Source organism: Lactuca virosa, chromosome 4 (assembly GCF_052849685.1).
Source record: "Lactuca virosa cultivar CGN04683 chromosome 4, Lactuca_virosa_CGN04683_v6, whole genome shotgun sequence".
Classification (NCBI taxonomy): domain Eukaryota; kingdom Viridiplantae; phylum Streptophyta; class Magnoliopsida; order Asterales; family Asteraceae; genus Lactuca; species Lactuca virosa.
In genome coordinates, this window is record NC_136429.1 from 327,747,988 (window position 1) to 327,770,110 (window position 22,123).

General features: G+C 36.1%; 1 long non-coding RNA gene across 1 annotated transcript; it reads right to left on the reverse strand.

Annotated features, from left to right (window-relative positions):
• Positions 1 to 11,082: 11,082 nt before the first annotated feature.
• On the reverse strand, positions 11,083 to 13,307 carry LOC145168917 (uncharacterized). Its single transcript, XR_013742178.1, has 3 exons — positions 13,096 to 13,307; positions 12,923 to 13,005; positions 11,083 to 11,469 (listed from the first exon to the last, which is right to left on the reverse strand). It is a non-coding gene; the product is annotated as an uncharacterized LOC145168917 (long non-coding RNA).
• Between the last annotated feature and the right edge of the window lie 8,816 nt (positions 13,308 to 22,123).

Here is a 22,123-nt window from a genome sequence, read left to right on the forward strand (position 1 = left end):
GGAAGTATCATTTCCAATGTTGAAACAAACGAAGTTTTGCTGAAATCAAAACGATATGGTGATATGTTCACTCTTGACATCAAACCTATTGTTGGGAAACCCTCAGTTTGTTTACTTTCGAAAGCTCCATCTGATGTTAGCTGGTTGTGGCATCGACGTTTATCTCATTTAAACTTTCGAAATCTAAATAAGTTGGTAGTAGAAGATCTTGTTCGAGGTTTACCTGTTCTAAAGTTTGATAATGATACTTTATGTGCAACTTGCGAACAAGGAAAACAGCATCGGAAAGGACATCCAATTATCATAGATTCGAAAATTGTTGAACCGTTGGAACTTCTTCATATTGACCTATGTGGACCTTCAACTGTTGAAACACTCAACAAGAAACAGTACATTTTGGTTATTATTGATGATTTTCACGATTCACTTGGGTGTATTTTCTCAGGTTAAAATCTGAAGTCGCTCAAACAATGATCGAATTTATCAAGAAAATTGAGACAAACCTAAAGAAGAAAGTTCGAAAAATCAAAAGTGATAATGGTTCCGAGGTTAAAAACAATATGCTTGATTCGTTCTTAACTGAGAAAGGAATTTCACATAATTTCTCATCACCATATACACCACAACAAAATGGTGTGGTTGAAAGGAGGAATAGGTCTCTTTGCGAAGCAGCAAGAACAATGTTGACATATGCGAATCTTCCTCAATATCTATGGGCAGAAGCAGTTTCGACAACATGTTTTACTCAGAATCGATCATTTATTCATCGTCGTTTCAATATAACTCCGTATGAAATCATAAATAACCGAAAACCAAATGTTAAATTCTTTCATGTGTTTGGTTTGCAGGTGTTTTATCACGAATCTCAAAGATAATCTTTAGAAATTTCAAGTTAAGGCTGATGAAGGAATATTTTTGGGATATTCAAATAATCCGGTTGCATACAGAATGTTGAATAAGCGAACAAGAAAAGTTGAAGAAACGTTTAACCTCACTTTTGACGATTACTATGTGAAACAAGTTGAAAAATGTTTCGAACAAAAACCAATTCTTAATGAATCAAATGATGAGTCTGAAAGTTATAATTCATCTAATTTTGATTATGATTTTAATTTTTGGTGTTCCAGACACGGCTGCTGATGTTGAAGTAAATGCTGCAGATAATCAAACTCCTGAATCTTCGAAACATACTGATGATTCGACAATCACATCAGATACAACTGCTAATGGAGAAAGTATGCTAGATGCACAAGTGGAGGGGGAGCACTTGCATATACCCTCAAATGTTGAGGGGGAGCATCCTTTCGAGGGGGAGAAGAGTAGTATGAATGATGTTTTCGAGGGGGAGCATCAGAATGACAATTATGTTGAGGGGGAGCATAATAATATTGAAACCATAAATCTTGATCAAAATGATGAATTTCATGAACTAAATGATAATAATTCTGTTACAGGATCCGAAAATGAAGAAATGTACGAAGATGCACTATTGGACTTTGATCCAACATATCCACCACTGGAAAAATGGACAAGAAATCATCCAAAAGAACAAGTCATTGGGAATCCACAAGATGGTGTTTTGACTAGAGCTCAAATTCGTGCAAAGAATGAGGTACTGAATACTCATCAAGAATTTTGCATGTTTAATGTTTTTATTTCGAAAATAGAACCAAAGACAGTGAAAATTGCAATGGAACACTCTGACTGGGTTGTTGCTATGTAATCTGAACTTGCTGAATTTGATCGAAACAAGGTTTGGAGACTAATTCCTAAGCCAAAAGATGTTTCGATACTTGGATTAAAATGGATTTTCAAAAATAAAATAGACAAAGATGGTAATATTGTTCGAAATAAATCTAGGCTTGTAGTAAAAGGTTATTCGCAACAAGAAGGAATAGACTATGAAGAAACCTTCTCCCCTGTCGCAAGACTCGAGGCAGTTCGAATATTTTTGGCCTATGCGGCTCATAAAGACTTTGATGTTTATCAAATGGATGTGAAATGTGCATTTTTGAATGGAGAACTTGAAGAGACAGTTTATGTGGAACAACCTCCTGGTTTTGTTAATGAAGAATATCCTGATCATGTTTATATTTTAGATAAAACAATATATGGGTTAAAACAAGCACCAAGGCTGGTATGCAACTCTTCCCAATTTCTTAAAACAATCGAAATTTAAACAAGGATCGGTTGACCCCACATTATTTCGAAAGAAAGTTGGGAATCATCTAATGCTTGTTTAAATTTATGTCGATGATATTATTTTTGGCTCTACTGACCCTGCTTTGTCTAGTGAATTCGAAAGTTTGATGAAAAGCCAATTTGAAATGAGTATGACGGGCAAGATAAATAACTTTTTAGGCCTGAATATTCATCAAAGCAGAGAAGGAATTTTCATTAATCAAGAAAAATATACCAGGAATTTACTCGAAAAATTTGGAATGACAAATAGCATGAAGTTAAGAGTACCAATGGCGGTTGGAACAAGGCTAACACCTTCGTTAGACACACCTATTGTTGATCTTACTTTATACAGGAGTATGATACGTTTATTGCTTTATCTTACAGCAAGTCGACCTGATATCATGTTTTTTGTATGTAATTGTGCTAGGTATCAAGAAAATCCAAGAGAACCACACTTGACTGCGGTGAAAAATATTTTTCGTTATCTCAAGAGAACAATTTCATTAGGATTGTGGTATCCTTCGAAATAAGGATTTTTCATTCAAGCATTTTCAGATTCGGATCTGGGAGGATGTACTCTTGATAGAAAAAGTACAAGTGGAGGATGTCAGTTGTTGGACGGGAAGCTTGTAAGTTAGCAATCGAAAAAGCAAACATGTGTTGCAATTTCAACTGCTGAAGCTGAGTATGTTGTAGCTGCCGCTTGCACTTCGCAAATCATATGGATCCAGAGTCAATTGCGTGACTATGCAATTAATATGAAAAAGATTCCATTGTATTGTGATTCACAAAGTGCTATACACATTTGTCATAATCCAGTACAACATTCGAAAACCAAACATATTGCACTTTGTTATCATTTCATTAAAGATCATGTGGAAGATGGAAATACTGAAGTTCATTTTGTAAAAACAACTGATCAGCTTGCTGATATTTTTACAAAACCATTGGACGAAAAATCATTTGTTAGAATTTTGCAAGGTTTGGGGATGATTGAAGCAAACTCTGTTCCAGGACTAATTTCGAAAGAATGACAAAGAAGTGATAAGCAAATGTGTCGATTCAGAGGCAATAATGATTCCTTCAGAGGCGTATAGTATTAACCATTCAGAGGTTATTGTTCACGTTCAACGCTTCGATACGCTTCGTTTTCAACATTTGGGAAAGAAAAGTTTCATTAGTTTGGTACATTCTTACGTTTTCGTTTATTCTTTAATTTTGAAAAATTGGAAAACCCAAAAATATTTTCGTTAATTTGTATTCTTTTCGAAAAATCAAAAATACCAAAAAGATTTTCTTTTGTTATTTGTTTCTCTTTTCGAAAAATTCAAAATCACAAAAATACTTTTATTCTTTTCAAAAATATAAAATCCAAAAAGATTTTTTCTTTTGTACTTTGTCTTTTCTTTCTTAGTGCAGAACCAAGGAAGTTTTACAAGGGTCATGCTTACGTTTCTAGGGTAAGGTAAATTTTTGAAACTTTGTACTAGTTAGAATGTCCCTAGAAGCATGCTGCAGCATGTCGACCCAAGCCTCCATTGACTCAATGTGTGATTTCGAAAGCCTTAATGAAATTTTTCATTACGAAGATTTCTTCCCAATCAGGCTTGCATTCACATTCGTCTACTCAACTACCTAACTCTTCTCAAATGAGTTAAGAGTTTTCTGTTTGGTCCAAACATAACAGAGGTATAATTGAATTTGTGAAACAACCTTTTTCATCTCAAACATCTAACACATTTCACACACAATGACATATGTCCAAGAGGTCATTGATCAAACTAATCATGACTTAGACATATCAAAACTCTGTGTTTATGATCTTGATTCATGAGGCTGTGATGAAAGTGAAACCCAACTTTCTAAATTTTCAAGGAATTGATAGGGAACTATGTTCCAGATTTTCACGAAACATTTGTTTCAATACCAAGTTTTCGATGCTCCAAATCATATTCTTTCGTTATGAGTGGTCTTGATCAAATGTTCGAAGCCCACGACATTTGTTACCCAACAGGATCCAGCTGAAACTAATTTTTCTTTGAATATGATTTTCGTGTGAGTATCAATTCTTTTAATTGTCACTTTCAAATTAATCCAAAGCATACTTGTCACTGACTACACTGGTCACACAAGTAATTTCTGTTACAATTACTCACCTTATGTTGAGGATGATATGTAACGAAATTTTTAAGCCACCCACGCAGCCTTGAAAAAGAAGCCCTTCGATACTTCTTTATAAGTATTCGATTGTAATTCACGGGAAACCACACAAGCTGTTGATTATCTTTCTTGATAATTAACGAAGCAACCTTTGCCCGGAGTTTAACTGCCTTTGTGTCGAAATTTTATTTTTCGACATCACAAATCTCAAATTTTCGTTAGTTTGCTTCTTATCTTATTCTATTGGCACACTGCACTCACGAAATCCTTGAGGTTCTGAGTATTACCAACTCAGGCTAATGATTTCGATAGTCTGGCATATGACTTCGTTTCTAAACCCAAAAATCAAAGAGCCTAACCTCCATGCCGAAGGTTTTCGATCTTATCCACTTGGTACTCACGAACAGTTTGATATGACCGTTTGCAACGTGGTGCGAGTTCCAAGGTACTTTATCTGACATAGCGCGTTTAACAGCTAGTAGTGCGAGTTTCAAGGACAGACGTGGCTTACTCTTTAAAGAAAACGTTTGGAATTCAATTGGGGATACATATAAAAGGAAGTTATTATCTCCTCTTATCATTACGCTTTCAAATTATCAGACGATCAAAAAGCCCTAAATTTCTCTGTTCTTCAAGAATTTCTCAAAACCCTAATCAATGGCGGCTGATCCAACCACCACTACTGAAGAAGTTGCGTCGCAACCCATCATGAAGATCCAAAGCACAAATTATCAGGTCGAGGGTGATGTCTCACTATACCCAGAGGAGTTGAAGATGTTGATTGTTGCTCTTCAACATTCTGTTCTTGCTACTGCCATGTTTAACTCCTTTGAAGTTCCGATGACCTGGTTATCCATGGCTGGTTCTACTGCTTCTTACAGCAAAGCTACTGATGTTATCACATTTAATCTGGTGAATAAAAAGAGAATTCGTCTCACGAAGAAGATGTTCACTCAAATCTTGGAGATTCCGAATTCACCTCCATCCTTTCAACCTTCCAGTGCTCAGATTCTGTTCATGTTTAACGAGATGGGTCATCAACTACCACTCGTCAAGATCAGTGACTTCAAGAAGTCTGGTCTACCTTGCATCTGGAATTTCTTGGTTGGGATATACCTTCGTTGCTTAACTGGGCGAAGTTTAGGGCTTGACAAGGGGAGAATGGAAGTTTATGCTATGGTAGCAGGATTGTATTATGACTTGAATGTGGATTTTGCTACTCAGATGTGGAAGGAATTCGTTAAAAGCTTGGAAAACACAGACTTGGTGAAAGGGATTTCATGTGCTCGTTACTAGAGTTTAATCCTCAAGAAGATTTATGAAAAAGAAGAAATTCAAGTTCCTGCAGATGAGGCTAAGGCAGAGTTCATGAAGTATCATTTTCCAAAGACTGTTGAAGATGATTCAGAAGTATTTCCTAATGTTGCTCGAATTCCTAATGGTATGTTGAAGAAAGTTTATCCAACGAATTCCGTATTGATGGCATACTTGAAACATGTTAATCCTTCAGTGGAAACTGGGATTTTGCTGAAAATAAGTGATGAGGAACCATCTAAGAAAGTTAAGAAATCGAAGAAGGGATCTGATGATGTTGTTCATGAAAGCCCTAAGAAACAAGCTAAGTATAAGTCTCCTAAGAAGCTTACAAGCGAAACTGAGAAGCCTAAGGAGAAGGTTGTTGCTAAATCTTCGAAAGAATTGATCCCTTCGAAATCTCGTGTGTTTAAAAGGTTAAGGAAATTATCTTATAAGAAACGACCTTCATGAGAAGATCAATCTCCTACTATTCGCAAACCCCAGCTTAACAGACAAGGCGTGAAAGTTCGTGACATTCCTACACCAGTTTCACCATCCTTAAAGAAGCGAAGAGCTGAGGATATGGCGAAGCACATCACCAAGAAGAGAAAGAAACGAAAGCTGGTGATTCGTGAAGAGTCATCAGATAGTGATATCGTCCCAGAAACACCTTTGGGTTCGAATTCCCCACAACTCTCACAGCCCTTAATCCTCACAAATGTTTCATTGCCAACAACAACAGTTCCACTCGAAATTTTCCTTACCAAATCAAATACTGAGGAGGTTCCAATTTCTAACATAGTTACAAACGTATCTGATACAGGTGTACTTGTTTCTACGAGTGTTGAAACATCACAGTCACTGGTTACTCAAGGTATTACTAATCCATCTCTTTCCGAACCTATTTCAAGTACTTTTGTTTCACTTCCACCTTTTATTCAACACATTTCCACTACCACTACTTCACCCACTTTTGATCAAGTATTACAACAACCCATCACTACACTTTTCCAATCACAATCCACCGATCCACCAAAACCAAATTCCGATGATGAAACAGAGGGAAGAGGTTTCGGAGGAACATTTGATGATTTGGAATTTGATTCCGAAGAGGAGAACATACCTAATCATATGTTGATGTCGGGGAAGCAGTTCAAGATTCTTAATCGAAAACTCAACTCTATTTTACAATCACAAGCTGATTATAGAGCCAATTATTTGGTTTCGGGGATAGAAGTTGATGTGATGCTTAAGGCTGTCGAACTCAGAATGCAAAGGCAGTTGGACGTACTTGATAATAATAATGCGATACGAGTCAAAGCTCAAGCTGATTCGTTTGCTTCAGAAATAAAGGAGCATCGAAATGTTGCAAAAGAACGCCATGTTCTTTTTGTACAAGATGTTAAGAAAGTTCGTGAAGATGCCAACCAGAAGATAGAAGAGTTAAAGGTTGATGTATCGAAAGAAATAAACACTTTGAGTACAAATTACTCATCCATCTTTCGAAGGTTGACATTATAGAAGGAGCAGTAACAAACTTCATTCAGACTTTTCAGTCGACTATTCCTTCTATCGAAGCCAAGGGTAAAGAAGATATGGCTCAGTTCGACCAATTGAAGGTGTTTCTTAGCGAACTTAAAGAAGTTGTCTCAAAGCCTGCTCCACACTTCTTCTTAACTCCTGAATTTTTAACTCAGAAGTTACATAGTTTGGATCAAGCTATTCAGAAGGCTGTGTTCCAATTACGAAATTTGCCAACATGTTGCCTACTGGTGCCCCTCCTGTTGTCACATCGGTGAAAGGGGGAGAAAAGAAAATTCAAGATGGCAAATCTTCGAAATTACAAAAGGGGTGGAAAAGTTGAAAAAGATTGAGAAGATTGTAAATACTTGTGAATTAATGAAAGTTGAATCTACTCAAGTCCCAACACCTATAGTTTCAGAGGTGATTACAACAGAAGCCATCAAGACAACAACAAAACCTATTATGAAGGGAATTGTTATGGGCTCTTCTACTGAAGGAGGAAGTTCAAGTTCTTCTAAACCAAAACCTTCTGATAATGATGGAAAAGGGAATGAGATTTTGATTGAAAAATCGAAAGAAGAGAAGAAGGTCGAGATTGAAGCTGAAATGGAGAAGCAAAGGCAGTTACAAAGCATACTAAGACTTCGTGAAAGTGATCCACCTGGTATGGATAAGGGAGATCCAAAGAAGTTGTACAGCTATGAGAATATTGAAGTAAGAGTTGCTTTCAATCGCATGTATGCATTTGAGAAAAATCCTAAGAAAAGCTATTCTATCACTAACACTGATATGAGTCAGCTTGATTTTCCTGTGAATGAAATGATGTTTATCATGGCTCAGTACAAGATAGTTGAGAAGTTCGACAACGAGGATGATTTTATTCATATGAAACTTAGGTTTCATGCAGTTGTAGGAAAAGAACTAGAAGAAATATGGTCATTAGTGAAGATCAAGAAGGTTATCACTATAACAAAAGATGTATTGTTCGAGAATATGATACAGAATTTTCGGTATCATGCTGTAAGGGCGAACAATCAAGTTTGTGATTGTTGGTTACACGAGGATGATTTTATTCATATGAAACTTAGGTTTCATGCAGTTGTAGGAAAAGAACTAGAAGAAATATGGTCATTAGTGAAGATCAAGAAGGTTATCACTATAACAAAAGATGTATTGTTCGAGAATATGATACAGAATTTTCGGTATCATGCTGTAAGGGCGAACAATCAAGTTTGTGATTTCTCATTTGCTGATTTTGCTCTAATGAACTTGAATGACCTGATTCAAGTTGCATTAATTTTGAAAGACATGGAGGCTTCGCAAATTCAAGGGACTGACAAAGATGTATTTAGGCTTGGTCTTGCCCATATCAAAATCTTCATAGACAATTACTATGATTGTCTAGCATTGACTGGTGAGGAGTTAGCATCAACAATGGGAAGGGAAGTGAAAGTTTCTATGGAATTGTCGAAGACCCAAGCTGAACTGAAGAAATATGATGGTGGGGAGATATGCTTAAAACCTTTTGGATTGGTCTTTGCAGGAAAAGATAAGAATGGCAAAGCTAAGAGGTTTTTGTTCCAAGCAAGTGAAGTGGAAAGATACACTACATCTCAATATACGAACTTCATTGTTCGTATGAATAATTGCAAGAAGAATAATGATGGAGATAAAGCGGAGTTAAAGAAAATTTTGACATGGTACTCGGAGATACGAAGGATAATGCACTTTGATGTACAGATTCTCACGAATTGAGAAGTTCGACATGATTACAATGGGGGAGATTGTAGAGTCAAAATATCTTGTAATATGTCGAAGTCTGTGTATTTGTCACTTTCGTATGTTTTCTATGTATTTGCTAAGGCATCTTTTTTTAACGAAGCATAATGTCTAGCCTTAGTATTTTTGTACTTTCAGCCTCCTATAAATAGGAGCTGAACATAGAGTTGATAGTAGAGTTTTCCCATTTTTACTATCAGTTTTGTACTCTTGTTCTCTGAAAGTAATATGAGCTAAACCAGATATTATTTACTTTGTGTGTTCATATTACATCGTTTTACTCCGATTTGATTCTCATACTCGATTAAACACTTCTACAAAGAGAAGTGTTCAAGAAGTGTACCTTGAAATTGAGACTTCATAGCCATATAACTGTTTCTAGTAACAAGTTCCAGTGGAACATTCTATATTATCGAAGGCTCAGTCTATGTGACTTTAGAACCTCCACATCACAGGAGGTCAATTCATGTAAAGTTGGAATTCCACTATATCTTGGATAGTGATAATAATTTGGAATTGTGAAATAAGCATCATTGGAGTAATGTCCAGTCGGTATGTTCATAAAGGAAGGACCATCGAGAGGCATAGTATGCATGTTTATAACATGCCATGGCTGGTCTGATTTAATTCAAGTGGTTAGTTGGTTACATAAAAATATATATACAATGGATAAATTCGTAATTGTTATATTTATTAGATAATAGGGATTTATTTATATTCAAGGGTATGATACCATAGTTAATTAGTTTATTATTGTGTTTCACTATGCATATTTAGTTTCCTGAGTAATTTAAATGTTATTCAAAATTCCACAGCCGGTCATACTTTTGAGAGTGGGTAGTTAATCAAGACTGTCATGAATCATTTGTATATTGTCCACAGGGATTGGACATTGCATAAGGATTACTGCAATATACATGAATACTTAGAAAATAGAGATTTGAGTATTGGATAAACCCACACTTAGATATTACTTCATGGATTCAATCACAAGTCATTCTAAGACGATAATATCTTTTATTCTTCAAACGTAGATACATAAGTTGTAATTTGCAAGTCAGTTGTGCATTGGTATTACATAAACACATTAGTAACTTGATGTTATAAAATGTAGTTTTATGTGCAATTTGATGAGTAAAGTTAATAATTATGTAGTCAAAATTTATTTGTTCCTTTTTCCTTAACATGAAAGGCGATATCTTTGAGCCCCTCGGTGATTTGAGTATATCTATAACAAACAGGTGATGTGAATATTAAATGCACTAGTTTTTTATTTATAATTCCTAATTTATCGTATCTAAACCACACCTTACAGGCAGTGAACCCGATCGAGTATAGTATAGCTTTGATAAGCAAGGGTGTCGAACACAAGGGGAACAGTAGTGAATTAATTTAAAATATTTGATTATAGGTTACACAAAAAACACAAAAGCAGTAAAGAAAAGGTTTATTAAATCTCAAACAAACAACTAAATAGCAAATCTCAATAAACTGATAGGAAGACAAATCTCTTTAGGTACTTTGGTTTAGACAGATTACATCTTTAAATCATAGATAATTGCACACACAGATTTATTTATTCATGTTTACCGATTTCTAAAATGATTAGGTTCACGTTCGCTATTACTAATCCTTTAGCAAACAAGTCAATTCAAGCAGTGATCAGTTGATTAAACTAATAGGTTTCCTAGTGTTCAGTTCGTATCAAGCAAGACTTGTATTAATAGTTAATCAAATTACTAATTCAATTAACCTCTTGTTGATGGTTCGTCGCACAAGGCTCACACATTAACTTACTTATTTCCTAGTTAACCCTAGTTTCACGTTCGTTATTCCTAGGCATATAATCTTGATGGTCATCAAAATCATAAGAGGCAAGCAATCAAGCAGATGTTCATACAACTCAATATACTTAATACTTAACAGAAAATAATTGGCATTAACACATAAGGATCTTTTAACAAGCTTGGCAAGATAAATTAAACATTAATAAACAATCCAATATAACAATTAATCCACAAATCAAGGTTTTACCTAATCATAAACTCAAAGCAAATGGTTTTGACAACAAAATCAGAAAGTAAAACGTAGTAGTATCACAGCGGAATGCTAAGCATGGTCACATTAACAAACCACATGATTACCGACACAAATTCGCTCTCTAATCCTTTAGATCTTCGCTCTTGTCAGATTAACGGCCTTCCGGCCGCCTTCTAGACCCTCAAAACGGCTTACCAGAAGTTACTTGTCGACTAAAATAGGTTAGAAGTCGGAATCCCCCCTTAGAACGAATTAAATGTCGATATATAGCAACTTTACACTGCCAAACGAAGGCAACACATAGGTCCAAGGAACGCAGGGCGTTCCTCCAAGCGATTCCGTAATCACCAAGTCACGAACGCAACGCGTTCATCATGGGAACGCAGGGCGTTCGGCCCGCTTTCAGCCCAATTCTTCATATTTGCAGTTCAACTCTGTTTTCTCGGGATTTTTGCTCCATTTCCGCTCCAACAACATATAATAGCTCTAAATTGCAATTCAAAACATTATAAGTACATTTTAGTTCTAAATAAGCATAATAAAAGCTAAAATATTAAGATATGATATATAAAAATATGTATAAAAACACACATATCAACAGGCTTGGTTCGGACTGAATTGATATGTTTAATTTTCTAGTCTGAATTTGACCATAAAGTCAGAGACCAAAAAACATACAAATGATCATGAGGTTGATCATTTAATCCATGACTCTGCTCATACGATATCTTATAGAATGAAAGAATATTTTTCACTTATCTTATGGTCAACGTTTTATTTGAATTAGAGTTCAACAGTGGTTTTGGAAAGCAAACTTTGTTGTTTGGTTCAAGGTTATACTTGCAATTGTAGTTATAGACTTATCTAAATAGGAGTCTGTTGGATTAATTTGTCTAAGCTCATAACTAAATTGATATATTCTTGTAATTAAAAGCAAAGTCTTTTGTGGGTTGTCCTCATAACGTGAAATAACTAGAAATGATATTAGGAGAGGAAGGAAATGAGTTGTTAATATATTATATGATTAATATACTAATTAGAAATAGATAATTGATTTGTTAATTTATTATGTGTTTAATAAATTAATATGACATCAATAGTTAAATCGTTGATTTGTTAATATGATTAATAAATTAATGTGAAATCAATAAGCATTAATTAATTATTAATCATAATTAATCTAGAATTAATTTGAGATTAATTGGAATTAATTAAAGGTGTAAGGGGTGAATTGTAATTGTTCAATAGTTGAACAAAAGAAGCAATTCTAGAAACCTCCATGGTATGGATGGTTTTGGAGGGATTCCTAGAGTTTCCACAAGCCTCCTAGTTTCATATAAGAAAAAGATTTAAAATGAGATTAAATTTATTATTTAATCAATTCAAATTTGGTTTTGTCTGCAAATTACCTAACCTATAAAAAGGACCCCTTGGGAGCCAAATTTCATGTATAACCTTTCCAAGAAGAATATGAACGAAATTTTCCTTCTCCTTCCTCTCTTTCCTCTTCATTCTAGGGTTTCTAGGATTTTAGGTGGAGCCATTAGAGACATCATACTTTTGGTGCTAGCTTTCAGAGATTCACCAAGGAAGGGATTCAAGGAATTTTTTTACTAGGACAATTCAAAGGTATGTAACCCTAACTTGGTATTTCCGATTACATTAGGGTTCATGTTAGGTTTTATTGTCCATTGTATGTTACCTTTAAAGTGTTATGACATAGATCCTTATAGGTTGCATATGCCCTTAAATTTTAAATAATTTTTTGCATGTACATGTATTTTATAATATATAAAGCCCATCAGATCCCCCTCTATCACCGACCAACTTATTTTCGTCTGTCAACCGAAGTGTCCGTAAAATCCAGAGCTTAGATAATAAATTCAAAGTGGGACTATGGAGGTAAAAGAAACAATTAATACAATAAAGGATAACATACCTTGTAAGTAGCTCTTATAATAGGGACTGTTCATTTTGAGCCCATTCAACCAACATAAACTTGTAAGAGCTTCCTTCCGAAACCTAATAATCCCAAAGAGTGAAATTAAAAGACGACGGGAACAAACGTGGAATCAACATAATTGCTTATATCGAGGGACATTGTGTATTCACCTTCTACCGGAAGAAATGTAGAAGGAAGAGCAGAGTATCATCATGGTTCGTCGTCTCCGAAAGACCCCCAAATCGGAAACAACAGATGCTCTGCAGTGCAGCCCGTCAACTGACCTACCTTGCAGTGCCCCAACATCAACAACCTGCCGACAAAAGGAGTCGATGGAAATTGGGGGAGCGATAGCATACAGGGGAGTGGTTTACTCCGGTGTTTCTTGACCTTACGGGTCGAAATAGAAAACGAAAATTGTGTTTCTCTTGAAAGGTAATGAAATGATAGAATTGGAAAGAATAAGGCGGTGAAAAGTATAACAATCTGATTGCGGGACATTATAAAACGTGTCAAAGACAGATCAACAGATGACTCATCTATGTGTGGCAAACTGAAAGAAGGAAAAAAATGAAAGGTCAAAACTGTGTCAATAAGTCGAATTAAAACACGTTAATCCATTTCATATTTTTCAATGAGAAATATTTTTTATAATTTATGTCTTTTAGGCAAATGTTACAAAATCTAAAAATAATTAAACAAATAATTACTTTTACAAAAGTTTAGGATGCAATAAAGAATTTCTAGTGCCTTCAAATTAATCAACTGGTAGTCTTATCTCTGATAATTAACAACATAAAAAACGATTTTGGTCTTGATCTATTTTACAAGTATGACTGCTTAAATCTTCGTCAATTAATGTCCCTCTCCTCCATGACTAGTACCAGAATTCTTCAGATCCCACAAAATTTCAGAAATCGTTACCGTATCTACTTTGCCACCCCATCGTGGGCCAGAGTTCAAGATATTCCCAAGAGTTTCAACACTGCTAGGGAAGTCATGGCCCTTTTCTCCTCCTCTTCGTCCGGTAATCTTTATCTTAGAATGGATTTTAACAGTAGTAAATTCATGCCCCTTCCCCCCAGAACTTGGACCCGAGTTCTTGATGTTTCCAAAACTTTCAGCATAACGAAATCCGTGTCCTTTACCACCTGGACTTGGACCAGAGTTTTTGATATTGCTAAAAATCTTATCGTTGGTAAATTCATGTCCCTTCCCTACAGGACTAGGCCCTGAGTTCTTGTTATTTCCTAAAGACTTACCACCTGGAAACTCATGTCCCTTTCCTCCTGGGCTTGGACCTCCTCCACTTTTAATTGCCGCAAGACTGATTATGTCTAATTGTCTATTGTACCAGTTATTGCCTCATCGTCATAGTTAATAGGATTGAATACATTCATTGGACGAGCTGCTATACTGAAACTTAATGAGGTGAGAAACAGAAGAACTTTAGTGATAAGGTAGTAACTTGCCATTACTGAGTTTGTATTGGAAATCGAAGATAAAAAAAAAATGGCTCTTTAAGGATTTATATTAATTTGGAGAATGAAGATGTTTTGATTGTTAATGAATGTTGAGAGAAGATCAAAGAAAATATATGTTTTGTAAAAATGGCATGAAGGTGATCGTCTATATATAATACGTAATATTCATGCATGCAAAAGTGACAAGAGACCTGGTCCAAAAGCTACCCTACCATAAAAGAAGTATGTTATATGTTATTAGGACACGTGAGTTAAATAATTTGAATAGGGTTATATATAATTGTGACGTGAAGCCGCCGGTGTATATTCGAGAATCGGGAGAAGAGTATTACAGGCGTTGAACTTCAGCTTTAGATAACGGGATTTCAATTAGGTCTGGCAATAGAGCGGGTTTGGAGCGGATCGGCCTTGATCCAAACCCGTTTAACAATTTTCAAATGATGATCCAAACCCGGCCCGTAACTCGCAGGGTTTTGAATGATTAAACCCATACCCTTATCTACCGGATCAACGGATTTCAACCCTTTTACCCGACTCATTCACAGTATTAAGTTTAGACTATAATTATTCATTAAAACACATATAACATGATCACTAAAACCAAAAAAATTTCACTCCAAAACAAACATCAGTTATAGTTATATAAATAACTTTTCCAATGTATTATGATTGTGGAATGTCGATCACTCGATTGCGGCATTTTCTTCTTCTTGATCCTTGATTGAAACCCTTTTTCTTCTTGCTCTTGAGTCTTGATTATGGAATATCGATTTCATAGTCGATTTTAAAAGATTATAGAGTCGATTATATTGGGAGTCGACTACAATCGGCAATTTGGATTAGGAACTGAACTGGGAAGTTGAAGTAGAACGTTTAACAGTCTAACTCCTTGACTCCTATATGTAAAGATTGATAAATGTATTATTTATTATAAATAATTAATTTATATTTGAAATTTTTAGATGGGGCGGGTCATAAACGGATCGGATCGATAGTGATCCATACCCGACCATTTTAATAAAAGGGTTAACGGGTATGGGTCGTTAACGGGTAAACGAATCATAAAATATGATCCAAACCCATTAATTTTGTACGGGTTTGGAGCGGATTAGGGTCAAAACCCGCTCCATTGCCAGGTCTAATTTCAATTGTCAAAGGTTTATGGGAGATATTTAAGGAAAATTTTATGTTAGTGCCTACACCGGACACCCCACTTCAAAGGCAATATTTTTGTCGTAAATCGTAATAGAATAGAAAACAATACTACTTGTTTGCTACTTTTGTTTACAATTTCTTTTATATATACGAAATACTGCCGCGTTGTCTCTTTGACTTTTTTTGACGCACCAAGACTATCGTAGTAGCTTACGCAAAATTAGAAGATTTTGAAAATTCAACATGCTACCCGTAGCATCTTAATGGTAATTTTTATAAAATTTATGACTATTTGAATTTGGATAAACCATTGTATATATTATTATCATTAGAATATATAGTTTCAAAGAATAATTACTCCAACCATATAAAATATTCTAAAACTATCAACTTCCTACTAATCTTTTAATTGTGTCTCATCACTTTTTACAATTAACACCTACATAGTGCAATAACAACACTTTTTTAAATGACACCAATAACACACAACTAATTTACAATTTTATATTTATAAAGGGAGAGAAAGCATATTTGAGATAGTTGGGACCCAAATATGTTATTGATAGTGGTGATGTGGCTCGTACATGTCACTTGAAAGAGCAATTTCCACAAACGTTGTGGATGCCCCAATTCTCTTAATCATGTTTTGTACACTTTGGCCTCAAGATTTGATTTGAAGAAAATGGTCACTTTCGTCCCTATGGTTTGTCGTTTTTTAGGGTTTTGTAGACCTTGCAATTCGTGTGTTCATATCGTTTACTCATGTCAACCATGAATTTGACAGGACATGAATACATGAAGAGAAGTAAGTTTCATCTTCCTTTTCAATATGTATTTGTATTGTGTATCCGTATCGTCCCGTGTCACTCATGAGTGCGTGTATTCGTGTCTCAAATTGCTAGGTCTAGGGTGTTGGTTCCCATGGTTCAAAATTACAAATTTAGTCCTTATCAACAGGTTCATTGGGATTTTGGTCTATGTAAAAATTAAAAAATAAAAAAAACCGCTTTATACTTTTAGTTTTGTAACATCCCGACTCCCAGATATAATATTTAATTAATTTACTTTTAAAATTTCAGAGCAACTCAACGAGTTGGATGCCCCAACTCGCCGAGTAGAAGTAGGGGTGACAATTTATGACACGGCACGACAAAAGTACACGACACGAAACGAAATTGGGACGAAACTAAAAATTAAATTCGTGTTCGTGTCGTGTTCGTGTTAGCTATAAAAAACACGATGCCGTGTCGTGTCGTGTTCGTGTTCGAAATTCGACACGAAATCGACACGATTTAGCAGTTCTTTATCGTGTTTTCGTGTTTGTCGTGTTTATCGTGGTATATTTGATAAATTATTCATCAAATAAACTAGTTTTTAGTATATGTTATATTTGTCGTGTCGTGTCGTGTTTGTCGTTTTTTACTTTGTTCGTTTTCGTGTTAGTTAAAAAAAACACGACATCGTGTCGTGTCGTGTTCGTGTTATAAAAAACATTGTCGTGTCGTGTCGTGTCAGACAGAAACACGAAACGATAGCACGATTTGCCACCCCTAAGTAGAAGAGTTATTGGCCGCGTGATTTTTAGAGTCTACTCGACGAGTTGGAGGACCCCAACTCGACGAGTAGGTGTTGAGTGAGAAAATCCTAATTTTCAGGGTTTGTGTCCTATTTAAAGGACCTTAAGCCTTCATATCTGCCTCCCTTGTCACCTTAGAGCTCTGTGAGAAACCCTAAACAAGCTTCATTCGTTGTGAGAGAGAGGTTAAATTTGGTTATTCTTGGGTACTTTAGGAAGGAGATTGAAGAGCAACACAGCTTGGAACGAGGAGGGAATTTTGGATCCAGTGTTCTTCAATGTTAGCTTCTGTATAGAGGTAAAAGGCTATCAACTTGACCATTTCTTTTGTTAGGTCTCTTTCTAGGGAGTTTTGGGGTTTTCTCCCATCCATCTTTTGGTTATTGAGTCACTTGAACATGACATGAGATTGAAACATCAGATCTGGACTGTAGGAGGTCCTTTGAGCACAAAGATCCAAGCTTTATTAAGCTAGAGGCAAGCTTTTATGCATTTAACCCTATATAGAGCTTATGTTGGCATTTCCAGCCCTAGATGCCATGCATGGACGTAAAGCTTGCAGCTTTACGTGCTATTTCAGCCTTGGGAGGCTAGATATAGAGTTTGAGACCTTATTTATGCTTACAATCGTCTGAATGAGAAGTTGTCTACGGAGACTCGATGAATGCATGAGCCAACTCAATGAGTCAGCTAGGGTTTTCTCGATGGACTGTACGCGCTACAACTCGGCGAGTTGATGAGACAACTCGATGAGTTGAGTTGGATTTTCCCGATATTCCATAGAAAAGAAGGAACTCGATGAGTTGCATGGGTGCACTCGATGAGTTTAGTCAACATGGACTGTTGATTGGAGCATTGATTTTCGTTGACTTTTAGGGGTTAGTCAACTGTGGACGTTAGTAACCATGGAAGGGTAAAATGGTCTTTTCACCCCGTCTTGAGATTTAGTGGAGGAGTTAGCTTAGCATCTCAAGTGGTTATTACAATTTGCTTATTAGAGATAATTATATTATGTAGGCGGAGTCTAGACTTTCGTGGGGTGCTAGATCTACTTCCTTACTTCCGAGGTGAGTCTTTTCACTATACTTACCTGAGTGGTAATACTGAGTAACCGGAGGGTCTTATTTGAGTTATCGATTTATATTGAGTTATGTGATATTGTGCATTTTGTCTTTGTGATATATGCTATATTATTCTGTGTTTTACTTACATAGGACTGAAGGGTCCAACCCGAGCAGTGAGACCAGAGGGTCCTCACTGAAATACAGGACTGGAGAGTACAACCCGTTTTGTGAGACCAGAGGGTCCTCACTGAGACACATGACCGGAGGGTCCACACCGAGCCATGAGACCGGAGGGTCCTCACCGAGACGCATGAGACCGGAGGGTCCATGTCGAGTTATAGCCATGAGAGGCTTATTATTTGAGTATGTGGTATTTTGGGGAACTCACTAAGCTTCGTGCTTACCGTGTTGTGTGTTATATGTTCCAGGTACTTCTCAGGATCGCGGGAAGGCGTCAGCTTGATTGTACGCACATGTTTGAGATTATGTTGAGGATTCTGGGATATTATCATTTGTTTTGTTAAATCGTGTTTTTGATATTTGATACATTGTGATTTTGAGAAAATGTGATACTGATTTTATGTGATTTAAAAATGAAAAATTTGTTTGAAAATTTAGAGCGTTACAAGTTTGTTTTTTTTACATTTCTACTCTAATAAATAAATAAATAATTTTCACATATCGTATTCTTATTCATTTTGTTACATGTCATTTTATGGTTATTTTAAATTAAAATTTTCTCACATGTCATTTTATGGTTTTTTCCATTTTATTAAATTTCACATAGCATTTAAATGTTATAATTATAATAAATGGATAACATTTTCATTAGAGAGAGTTTGAGTAATCTAGGAGAGATACCTAGATGAGCATTGAGGAATCTACCGGGAGAGTAGTCAAGTGTTGGATAAGTGTCTAAGTCCATAACTATATTTGGTATGTACTTGACCCGACCCGACATGGTCCATTTGGGTTGCATGACATCATGCATTTGGATAAACTAAAATGAGTGAAATAACACTTGTGATTTATTAATATATTATAAGTTCTAATATATTAATAGTATTATTTTATTAGTATTGATCAAGAATTAATTTGGAATTAATTAAGTGATCAAAAGAAGACTAATTAAATATATGGGTTAATTATGTAAATCATCCATACTTGTATAGTGGACTAGATGCTCCATGCATTATCAAATTGGGCTAAGGTCCATAGGATGCTCCATGGATGCTCCATGGGAGTTACAAACCCATGGGTCATGGAAATGAAGAGTCATGTCACATTAGGGTTTACATGGTGTAACCCTAGATGTGACACACTATATAAAGAACATGTTGTCATCCAAAATCGGCGACACTAAGAAAAGAAGAGGGCAAGCCGATTTTTGAAGTGTTATACATTCTCTCAAAGTTTATTCCAAGAGCATTTGGTGTTGTGTGAAATATTTGAGGCATCACACTTGGGGTGCTAGGCTCTCAAGGTTTTCAAGGAATCAAATCAACTACAAGGTATGTAATTCTAGTTATCTTTTATGTTAAAAGTTCCCCATGTATGCTAGATAGTATTATGAACCTTGGAAATCAATTTTTGCATGTATTTTAGACAAACATAGATCCAAGGTTTTCTAGGGTTGCATGTACACTTAGTTGTGTTAGAATGCTCATAACCCATCAGTGGTATTAGAGCCTAGGCTTGTTTGTTAATACTTGATGCAAAATAGTGAAAAAATCGAATTTTTGAGCTGTCTGCACAGGGGACTCGACGAGTCCATGGGGGGACTTGACGAGTCCAAGTGAAACTGCATCCAACTCGGCGAGTCAGTTCGTGCACTCGACGAGTTGGCCAGGCAGAGTGCAAAATTTCGATTTTTGCTGCTGGAAATGGACTAGAAACATTACCCTAAACTGTTTTTGTGTTTTAAAACTTGTTTTAGATGGTGTAATGGTTGTTCTAATCCATTTACAATGGCTAATATCAAAATTGCATTACTATATGTGTTCATATGTTCTTGAAATTTTGATATGAATATTCATGTTCTTATGAGTTCTTGATAGATCATAGGAATTACTTGATTAATGCTTAACTCATGATCTTTATGTGTTTTAATGGAGTCCATAACTTGTCCTCAAGTTATGGATAACCAAAAGTCGTTAGTGGAGCGTGTGTGGTTAACCGACACACTAACTTGGACTTAACAAGGTAGGTAAAGGGTGACTTAAGGTTTATTATAGGTTGGTGGAGCGCGTGTGGTTAACCGGCACATCGATTGAGTGATAAACTTTAAGGGTACCAAGTAATTTGCATGGTTACTTCACACCTCGTTTTGTGATCCTCGGTATCCCAGTCACGAAACTTGGAGGGCACATTCGAGATTGAAACATGCCTTTGAAAAGTTCATTGAATCTCAAAAAGAATCTAGGAATTTCTAAGAACCAATTAAAACCTAATATTTATATTTCGGTTTTGGTGGAAATTGGTGAATCGTCATTCACCTATCTTTTCTTTTGATAATGAAGTTGGTGGAATAAATGCTTTCTTTAATAATGTTCTTTATTTTAAAGCATTACCTTGTGATGGTGTGTATGAAGCTGTATCTGTTGTAGATAATCTAGGAAATAATGTGTTGTGTATTGATTCTTCTAGTAATACTAACTTGGATAAAGCATCATTATGGCATTGTCGTCTTGGACATGTGAGCAAGAAACGCATAGGCCAACTCCAAAAGGATAGAGTCTTGGAGTCATTTGACCTTAAGTCAGATGATAGTTGTGAATCATGCTTACATGGAAAAATGACAAAGTCACCCTTCACTAGTTCTTGTGCTAGGGGTGAAGGTTTGTTGGATCTGGTACACACAGATGTGTGTAGACCCTTCAAATATGCCACAAGGGATGCTAATCGTTATTATTTGACTTTTACTGATGATTATAGTAGATATGGATATGTCTATTTAATCAAGCATAAGTCAGAGACTTTTGAAAGGTTTAAAGAGTTTAAACAGGAAGTCGATAATCAATTAGGCAGGAACATTAAGATGCTTCGATCCGATCGTGGTGGTGAGTATCTTAGTACAGATTTCCTTGACTATCTTAAGGAATGTGGGATTATCTCACAATTGACACCTCCCAAGACACCACAGCTTAATGGTGTGGCTGAGAGGCGCAATCGAACCTTGTTGGATATGGTTCGTTCCATGATGAGTCGAGCTTCGCTACTAATCTCATTTTGCAGGTATGCCTTAGAGACTGCCGCCCATATCCTTAATCTGCTCCCTACAAAGAAAGTTGCCAAAACTCCTCATGAGATGTGGACTGGTAAAGTTCCCAAACTAGACCACATCAAGATTTGGGGTTGTGAGGCTTTCGTGAGACGCGAGACTCATGATAAGCTCGAACCTTGAAGTGAGAGGTGTATTTTCATCGCCTACCCACATAAATCCTTTGGTTACCTCTTCTATGGACCTAGTGACAATGTGGTCTTTGTAGCAAGGAGGGGTGTCTTTCAAGAGAGAGTTCATAAACCAAGGAAACAGTGGGAGGCAAATTGACCTTGAAGAAATTCAAGAGTCAAGTGGTGAAGGAACTTCAAACCCTAGCACTCAACCTGAGGAGGAAACTCCTGTTGAGCCAATTGACAAGTCTGTACCTCTGAGGCGCTCAACAAGGGTTAGGAATGCACCTGAGCACTACTATGGTTTCCATATTACTACGGAAGGTGAGACACTTATCAGTGATGAGACATTGGTAAGTCTGGATGAACCTAACAGCTACGCAGAAGCCATGGCAGGCCCCAAGTCTGCTAAATGGAAAGAGGCAATGGACAGCGAGATACAATCCATGTATGACAATCAAGTTTGGAACTTAGTTGAAAATGTACCAGGTCGCAAGACAGTCGAGTGCAAATGGATCTTCAAGAA